The 8,693-nt window shown below is 41.7% G+C and overlaps 1 pseudogene; it reads left to right on the top strand.

Annotated features, from left to right (window-relative positions):
* Positions 1-273: 273 nt before the first annotated feature.
* On the top strand, positions 274-1,525 carry LOC128054598 (pre-mRNA-splicing factor RBM22-like; annotated as a pseudogene).
* The last annotated feature ends 7,168 nt before the right edge of the window (positions 1,526-8,693 follow it).

The raw sequence follows: 8,693 nt of genomic DNA, 5'->3' as shown, positions 1-8,693 counted from the left end.
TGACATTGTGCAGGAGACAGGGATCAAGACCATTCCCAAGAAAAAGAAATGCACAAAGGCAAAATTGTCTGTGGGGGCCTTACAAATAGCTGAGAAAAGAAGAGAAGTGAAAGGCAAAGGAGAAAAGGAAAGATATAGCCCTTTGAATGCAGAATTCCACAGAATAGCAAGGAGAGATTTGAAAGCCTTCTTCAGTGATCAATGCAAAGAAATAGAGCAGGTGGCGGTCCTCTCCCAACTTGGAAGCTGCGGCTGCCTCCAGATGCTTTCAAGATGGTGACCTCTCTAGGTTCCAACACCTACAACAGGCAGAATTGGAAGGTTGAGGACTTCCCTATTCTGTGCCAGATGTGTTTTGGAGAAAACCCATATATCCAAATGACCAAAGAAAAGTATGGGAAAGAATGCAAAATTTGTGCCAGTGGTGCCCCAGGGTCCTCATGCATTTCAAGAAGACTGAAGTGTGCCAGACCTGCAGTAAATCAAAGAATGTCTCTCAGACTTGCCTCTTAGACCTAGAGTATGGCCTACCCATCCAGGTTTGTGATGTAGGATTATATTTTAAGGATGACATGCCAAAGTCCGACGTCAACACAGTACTACACGCAAAATATGGAGACAGAGATTTCCAACTCTGATGGAACGTGGCCAGTTGGCATGTTGGGGAAAGCCACATCCACTAGTGACATGCTGCTCAAACTGGCCCAGACCACCCCTACTACAAAAGGAATTGACTGCACCTTTGCTCCTTCTGGGTGAAAGGAGAATGTAAGAGAGGAGAGGAATGTCCATACAAACATGAAAAACCAACAGATCCAGATGACCCCCTTGCTGATCAGAACATTAAAGACCTTATGGAATCAATGACCCTATGGCAGATAAACTCTTAAAGCAGGCTTCAAGAATGCCATGTCTGGACCCACCAGAAGACAAGACTATTACCACACTGTATTACCACTGTATACACATACAGTGGTATCTGGGTGATACCATTACTGAGACTGATCTAAAGAATCACTTCCACCAGTTTGGAGAGATCCAGACCATCACTGTTGTGCAGAGACAGTAGTGTGCTTTCATCCAGTTTGCCACAAGGCAGGCTGCAGAAGTGGCTGCCAGGAAGTCCTTTAATAAGTTGGTTGTTAACGGCTGTAGTCTCAAAGTGAAATGGGGAAGGTCCTAGGCAGCCAGAGGAAAAGAAGAGGAGAAGGACAGAACTACAGATACTGGAATCAAGCTTGAGCCTGTTCCAGGGCTCCCAGGAGCTCTTCCTCCTCCTGCTGCTGCAGAAGAAGCCTCTGCCGACTACTTCAACCTCCCCCCTAGTGGTCCTCCAGCCGTGGTGAACCATTGCCCTGCCATCCCCACATGGTATTGCCCCCTCCCACCCCCAGGGTTTGGGCCATACATGTTCCACTCCATGGGACCATCCCCTCCTTTCATGAGGGCTCCAGGACCAATCCACTATCCTTCTCAGGATCCTCAGAGGATGGGAGCGCATGCCAGGAAACACAGCAGCCCCTAGCACTTATCACTGCTCTGGGGCTCTACGGAAGAGAGGGTGCTTAAATATCCTAGTGAATGAATCCCAGAATAAATATGTTTTTCCTTCCTTTGTAGTTTCCATGGTAGTGGAATGTATTTAGATGTAGGCAGTTGGAGAATGACAGCCTTGATTTCCTCTATGTGTTCTCAAAGGATTGATGGACCTGAAATAAGCTGCTGTCTGGTTACTGCTATAACATCACTAATAAAACTTAATGCCTCTTCTTCTCACCTGTATGGGGAACAAGCAACTGGGTGAATTGGAATGTTCAACCAATTACCATCCCAATTATATGTTCATTTTTTATCTTCTTTTGGGGGGTGGGGGAGGTTGGGAACTGACCTGCAGTAAGAAAAACAAGCAAACAATTTTTGATCATTTTTATGTCCATTGAATGTTTTCCTTTTTATCATCTAAAAAAAAGATTATTAGTACTAATCATTGTAGTGGCATGAGGGTGATTTAATGCTTCTAAAATCACATTCTTGAAAGACGAGTAGAAACAGCACCCAGTACAAGTTAGATATCTCTCCTTTCCTCATTTGTTACTAAAGGAATCTGGCTTCCTTTAAGTTCTAACTTCTTTAAGTTCACTGGCTCAGTCGTGTCCGACTCTTTGCGACCCCATGAATCGCAGCACGCCAGGCTTCCCTGTCCATCACCAACTCCCGGAGTTCACCCAAACTCGTTTCCATCGAGTTGGTGATGCCATCCAGCCATCTCATCCTGTGTCGTCCCCTTCTCCTCCTGCCCCCAATCCCTCCCAGTTACTTCTTTACACTACCAAAAACAAACAACAAACAAACAAACAAATAAAAAAATCAAACATAAAAATTACTTTTCATTCCTGTGAATCAGATGGAAAAACAGATGTCATGGAACTGTATCACTGAAGAAACCTGGTGTTTGAGATGAAATTATCTTAAAGAACTTCCTACACACTTTAACAAACTGTGAAAGGAAAAGAATTAAAGTGTGTTTGAATGAAAGACTTGTGACCTACAGCTGGAATGTCGATCTTCAGCATTCACCCTTGTGTGACTTCAGCATCTCATTTTAATTCCTGCTCTGGGCAGGGGATTCTGTTTGGTCTTAGAATATTTAGAAATAATTGAATTGTAGATGGCAAAAAAAAAAAAGACGTGTTGTATTTTTTTCCTGAAAAATTAAAATGGGTCCATTTTCAAAAAAAAGGGGAAAAGAAATAAAAAAATTGAGGAAAACAATAGAATGGGGAACACTAAGTATCTCATCAAGAAAATCAGAGATACCAAGGGAACATTTCAGGCTAAGATGGGCACAATAAAGGACAGAAATGGTATGGACCTAACAGAAGCAGGAGCTATTAAGAAGAGGTTAATATGCACAAAGAATTCTGTGCAAGAATGCACAGAAGAACTATACAAAAAAGATCTTAATGACCCAGGTAACCATGATGGTGTGATTACTCACCTAGAGCCAGACATCCTGCAGTGCAAAGTCAAGTGGGCCTTAGGAAGCATCACTATGAACAAAGCTATCGGTAATGATGGAATTCTAGTTGAGCTATTTCAAATCCTCAAAGATGATGCTGTTAAAGTGTTGTACTCAATATGCTAGCAAATTTGGAAAACTCAGCAGTGGCCACAGGACTGGAAAAGGTCAGCTTTCATTCCAATCCCAAAGAAAGAAAAGGAAAGAAAGTGAAAATGAAGTCGCTCAGTCATGTCCAACTCTTTGCGACCCCAGGGATTGTAGCCTACCAGGCTCCTACGTCCATGGGATTTTCCAGGCAAGAATACTGGAGTGGGTTGCCATTTCAAAGAAGGGCAATGGCAAAGAATGTTCAAGCTACTGCACGATTGCACTCATCTAACACGCTAGCAAAATAATGCTCAAAATTCTCCAAGCCAGGTTTCAACAGTACATGAACTGTGAATTTCCAGGTGTTCAAGCTGGATTTAGAAAAGGGAGAGAAACCAGAGATCAAATTGCCAACATCCACTGGATCATAGATAAAGCAAGAGAGTTCCAGAAAAACATCTACTTCTGCGTTATTGGGGCCTCCCTTTTGGCTCAGCTGGCAAAGAACGTGCCTGCAATGCAGGAGACCTGGGTTTGATCCCTGGGTTGGGAAGATCCACTGTAGAAGGGAAAGGCTACCCACTCCGGTATTCTGACTTGGAGAATTCCATGGAGGAATAGTCCATGGGGGGCAAAGAGTCAGACACGACTGAGCGACTTGCACTTTCTCTTTCTGCTTTATTGGTTACGCCAAAGCCTTTGATTGTGTAGATCACAACAAACTGCGGAAAATTCTTCAAGAGATGGGAATACCAGACCTTACCTGCCTCCTGAGAAATCTTTATGCAGGTCAAGAAGCAACAGTTAGAACTGAACATGGAACAAAAGACTGGTTCGAAATTGGGAAAGGAGTACATCAAAGCTCTATATTGTCACCCTGCTTATTTAACTTATATACAGAATACATCATGCAAAATGCCAGGCTAGATGAAGCACAAGCTGCAATCAAGATTGCTGAGAGAAATATCAATAACCTCTGATACACAGATGATACCACCCTTATGACAGAAAGTGAAGAGGAACTAAAGTGCCCCTTGATGAAAGTGAAACAGGAGAGTGAAAAAGCTACCTTAAAACTCAACATTCAGAAAACAAAGAGCATGGCATCTGGTCCCATCACTTCATGGCAAATAGATGGGGAAACAATGGAAACAGTGACAGACTTTATTTTCTTGGGTTCCAAAATCACTGCAGATGGTGACTGCAGCCATGAAATTAAAAGACACTTACTCCTTGGAAGAAAAGTCATAACCTACCTGGACAGCATATTAAAATGCAGAGACATTAACAACAGTCCATCTAGTCAAAGCTATGGCTTTTCCAGTAGTCATTTATGGATGTGAGAGTTGGACTATAAAGAAAGCTTGAGTGCTAAAGAATTGATGCTTTTGAACTGTGGTGTTGGAGAAGACTCTTGAGAGTCCCTTGGACTGCAAGGAAATCAAATCAGTTCATTCTAAAGGAAATCAGTCGTGAATATTCATTGGACGGACTGATGCTGAAGCTGAAACTCCAATACTTTGGCCACCTGATCTGAAGAACTGACTTATTGGAAAAGACCCTGGATGCTGGAAAAGATTGAAGGCAGGAGGAGAACGGGACGACAGAGGATGAGATGGTTGGATGGCATCATCGACTCAATGGACATGAGTTTGAGCAAGCTCCAGGAGTTGGTGATGGACATGGAAGCCCGGAGTACTGCAGTCCATGGGTGGCATGGAGTCGGACACGACAGAGTAGCTGAACAGAACTGAACTGCATTGAATGATGTGTGCTCAGTTGTTCAGTTGTATACCATGTGTGACTGTAGACTGTAGACTGCCAGGCTCTTCTGTCCTTGGAGTTTTCTAGGCAAGAATACTATAGTGGGTTGCCACTTCTACTTCAGGGGATCTTCCTGACCTAGAAATTGAACCCACATATCCTGCGTCTCCTGTATTGTTAGGTGGATTCTTTATCACAGAGCTATGTGGGAAGCTTCCTACCTGTTTATGAGCTTCCTAAAATCGATGCAGTAGGGTCAGCCCATTCTTTGTATTTTAGTTAAAAAATTTTTTGTCTCTTTTATCTTTAATAATAGAGATTGTGCTTGCTCAGTGTGAAATACAGACACATATTTAGAGAAAGAGTGAAAGGCTTTATGACTTGATTCTAATCATTCCATAGAAGTAGCCACAGTTAATAGTTTATTTTGTTTCCTTCCATACATTTTCCTATATATGTACAAACACATGCAAATACATGTGTATGTATACATGCTTTATACTATGTACTTTGGTATATGGTTAATTCAACTTGACCTTTTCACTTAAAAATATATGGAGAAATCTTTATACATCAATACACATGAACCTGCTCTTTATTTTCAAAGGCTGTGATCCGCTCCCTTTATTTTACGGATTTACTGATATTTATTTAACCAACCCTCTTTGATGAATATTTTTGTGCTTAACAGTTTTCATCAGTCTGTGCTTAACAGACTGTTATTTAATGAAGTCTTATATCTATCTACATATTTTTAGATTTTTAAATACCTCCAACAGTTGCTTTCAGACTCACAGTATTTTCAAAAATGAAATATATTTTCTGTCATAAGTGTACAGTTTAAAATACCAAATAGCACTGTGATATTATAACAAAAGAGCAGTCTCTTGCCCCTCTCCACTCTACATTCCCAATATGCAACTTCTTTCAACCCCTTTACTTGTACTGTGATCTCATTTCTTTTCTCATACAATGTATTATTTTCTCTGTAATTAGTTATCTTGTTTTTGCATTTTCTCAATTTTTCATGTATATATCACTATTCCTCCCCAAATTTAAGAATAGAATTGAAAATCTTACTTCTGTACTTTCAAAGTTTTGGACATCTCAACAGTATACTATTTTTTAATAAAGTAATACTTTGTTATTCATCCATCAATGGACCATTAGTTTCTCAAACATTTAGTAGCTTATTTTGATTTTATTTTTCTTGCAGGTCTTTTTCTACAGATTTCTTTTTTTCCTAATCAGTGATTTTTCTTTTTTTTTTTTCTGGGACTACTGCATAACTGTCAGTTGTTATCTTGGCGCTTGCATTCACATCAGCCTGGTACCCACTCTGTTTCTCTCTGTGTTGAATTTCTGGTTTCTTCAATGATAGATGTTCCTTTCCCCTGTTGACCACTGCATCCAGGGCACCTAGCCCAAAACCTCCACGGAGGAAGCATTCAGATGTTTGTTGACTGACAGAATGAATAAAGGTGTGAAGGAATTAGTGTCTTACTACTAGGCTAGACCACAGTTTGAAACTTAAAAGAAAAAAAAAATCATATCTCCAAATTTGCTAAGGATTCAGTGAAATCTCCAGAGAGCAAACTTGAGGTGACATGGGCGACAAGTAAACTCATGTGTGTGAACTGCATGGTCTAGCTTAGGGTGCAATCCATAGCAGTAGAAAAGTATAAAGCTAACTGCTCTGTGCAGCAATCCTGCCCTTGGCCTCATTACTACCCTACTATATCCAATGGTAACAACCAGCCATAGGCAAGTAGCATGTGAAGCAGGCTGGTAAGCTGGCCTCCATATCATAGCCCCTGGCTTTTTGGCCCTAATGAGGATTGCTTTTGTCCTTGAATTTAGCCCAATTCCTCCCAGCAGACTGCCCTTTAAAGACTTGTATTATCAGCAGTCCCTGCCCCAAGATGAGGAAGGTTTCCTCTTCTCTTAATGACTCTCTATGTGTTTTGTCCAGACCAATTTACCACTGCAACCCACCTTTACTCAGTAGAGCTTTGCTCTAAGCTCCAAAGGTTAAGGTCAAGCTTTCTTCAAAAGTCTTTCTTCCAAAACCTTGAATCATTTATTTGTTTGCCTTCCACTGCACTTTTTCGAGCACAGTCAGCACTACCCTTTCCTTGCTCACAGTTCAGAATTGCAAGGACCTCTGTGAACACAGACTGTCAATGCCTTGCAGGCCCTCTTTGACTCTCAGATTTTCACAAGAGCAGACAGCCCCTGAGTAAAAGCCATTTTCTTTTAGCTGCCACTGAGTATTTCAGAATTCTTGGTTGTCAAGTGTTGTTGCTTTCATCTTATTGCACAAACATGGAAACTATCCCGGAAGCAGGTAAAGGTGAGAGGGCATCTTTAAAAAGGGGATTAAGGGCCAGTGTGAGGAGGCAGGAGGCTAACCAGAGTAGGGGCTGCTTGAGGCAGTTTTCTCTTGAATTTACTAAGCTGGGAGGCTTTCCACCAAAGGTAATGTTGCCTCATCCCTACCAAGAACCTACTCTGTGCCAGTAAGACAAACATATCATCTTGTTGAATCTTTACAGAACTTCACAAGATAGGAAAGAGGTTTTAGAGGTTCACTTGCCCAAGGCCACATAACTGATAAGCAGTCATGGGCTCCCTGAATGTGGACTTTTATAACACTGAAAAACAGGAAAGTCTTGTGCAGGTCAGGACAAACTGATCACCCTGTGACAACACTGATGGGCCATATCCACTCCACAGTTCCCTTGGGTTGGCCAAGGCTTTGTCTGACCTCTAACCTATATCACAGTTCTGTTTTTCCATCTGTCCAATCTACTTCTTCCCCTACTTTCTATATCCATAGGTGTTGATTTCTGAAAAGCACCTTGCAAGTCAAATTCTTAGCCTTTGCACCTGGAGATCCACCAACTCCCACTCCCATGAAGCATCAGTGCCTTGGAGAAATGCAGAAGAACCCCAGCCAGTCAAAGTCCCAGTCACAAACTAGTCCACAACTAGTCCACAAACTAGTGTGGGAGGCATTGGGGTAGAGGATCTGACATTTCCACTCTGAGACACAGATATTTTTCCAGTTGCAAAAGTCATAGTATACAGGACCAGGCTGATGATATTCTGACTTGCTTAGCTTTTATCGGTTAGGAGAGAGGAGGAGGTTAGCCTGTGAGTAACCAGAGACATCTGGAAAAGTGTAAGGGGTGATGGGCAACTTGCTCAAACATTTACGCAACTATTCCTCCTTTCCTTTGAGGACATGTTCTTATTACTCCCTGAACAAATGCTTGTTCATTTATGGTTACATTTAGTGATGATGTTTTATAACTGACCAAAGGTTTCTTGATTTAAAAATGGAGTTTGGTTTGGATGTACTTTTTCAGTTAAGGAAGTCCTACTCCTAGAAATGATCTTTGTCCTTTCCTAACTACCGGTAAGAGATAATACCTTTCCTCTAGGAAAAAACACCTCCAAGTCTCAGTGTAGTCACGTATGACCCGCTTACTCAGGTGTGCCTTAAGATGGGACATGCCAGTTTATACATGTCCTAAGGTCCCTGAAGTTGCCCAGATGGGATGTTTTGGGACAGGTGTTTGGATAGGAAGATAGAGAGTAGTTGAGGAGTCATTTCCTCTAATAGTCAAAGTCCTCTCAGTGTGACAGTTCTGCCACCTCCACATCACATACTTCTTTACACTTCATCACAGCTGTTCACACTTAGGGGCACTGACAAATCAATTAACAGCATCTTCTTGGTGCTCACACATCACTTTGCATCAAACTGGCCATTCTTTTGATATGGGCTGATGTTTCCCTTCCTTGTTGGAAACTT

This window comes from Budorcas taxicolor, chromosome 10 (assembly GCF_023091745.1).
Source record: "Budorcas taxicolor isolate Tak-1 chromosome 10, Takin1.1, whole genome shotgun sequence".
Taxonomy (NCBI): domain Eukaryota; kingdom Metazoa; phylum Chordata; class Mammalia; order Artiodactyla; family Bovidae; genus Budorcas; species Budorcas taxicolor.
This window is presented reverse-complemented; position numbering and strand designations above follow the sequence as displayed.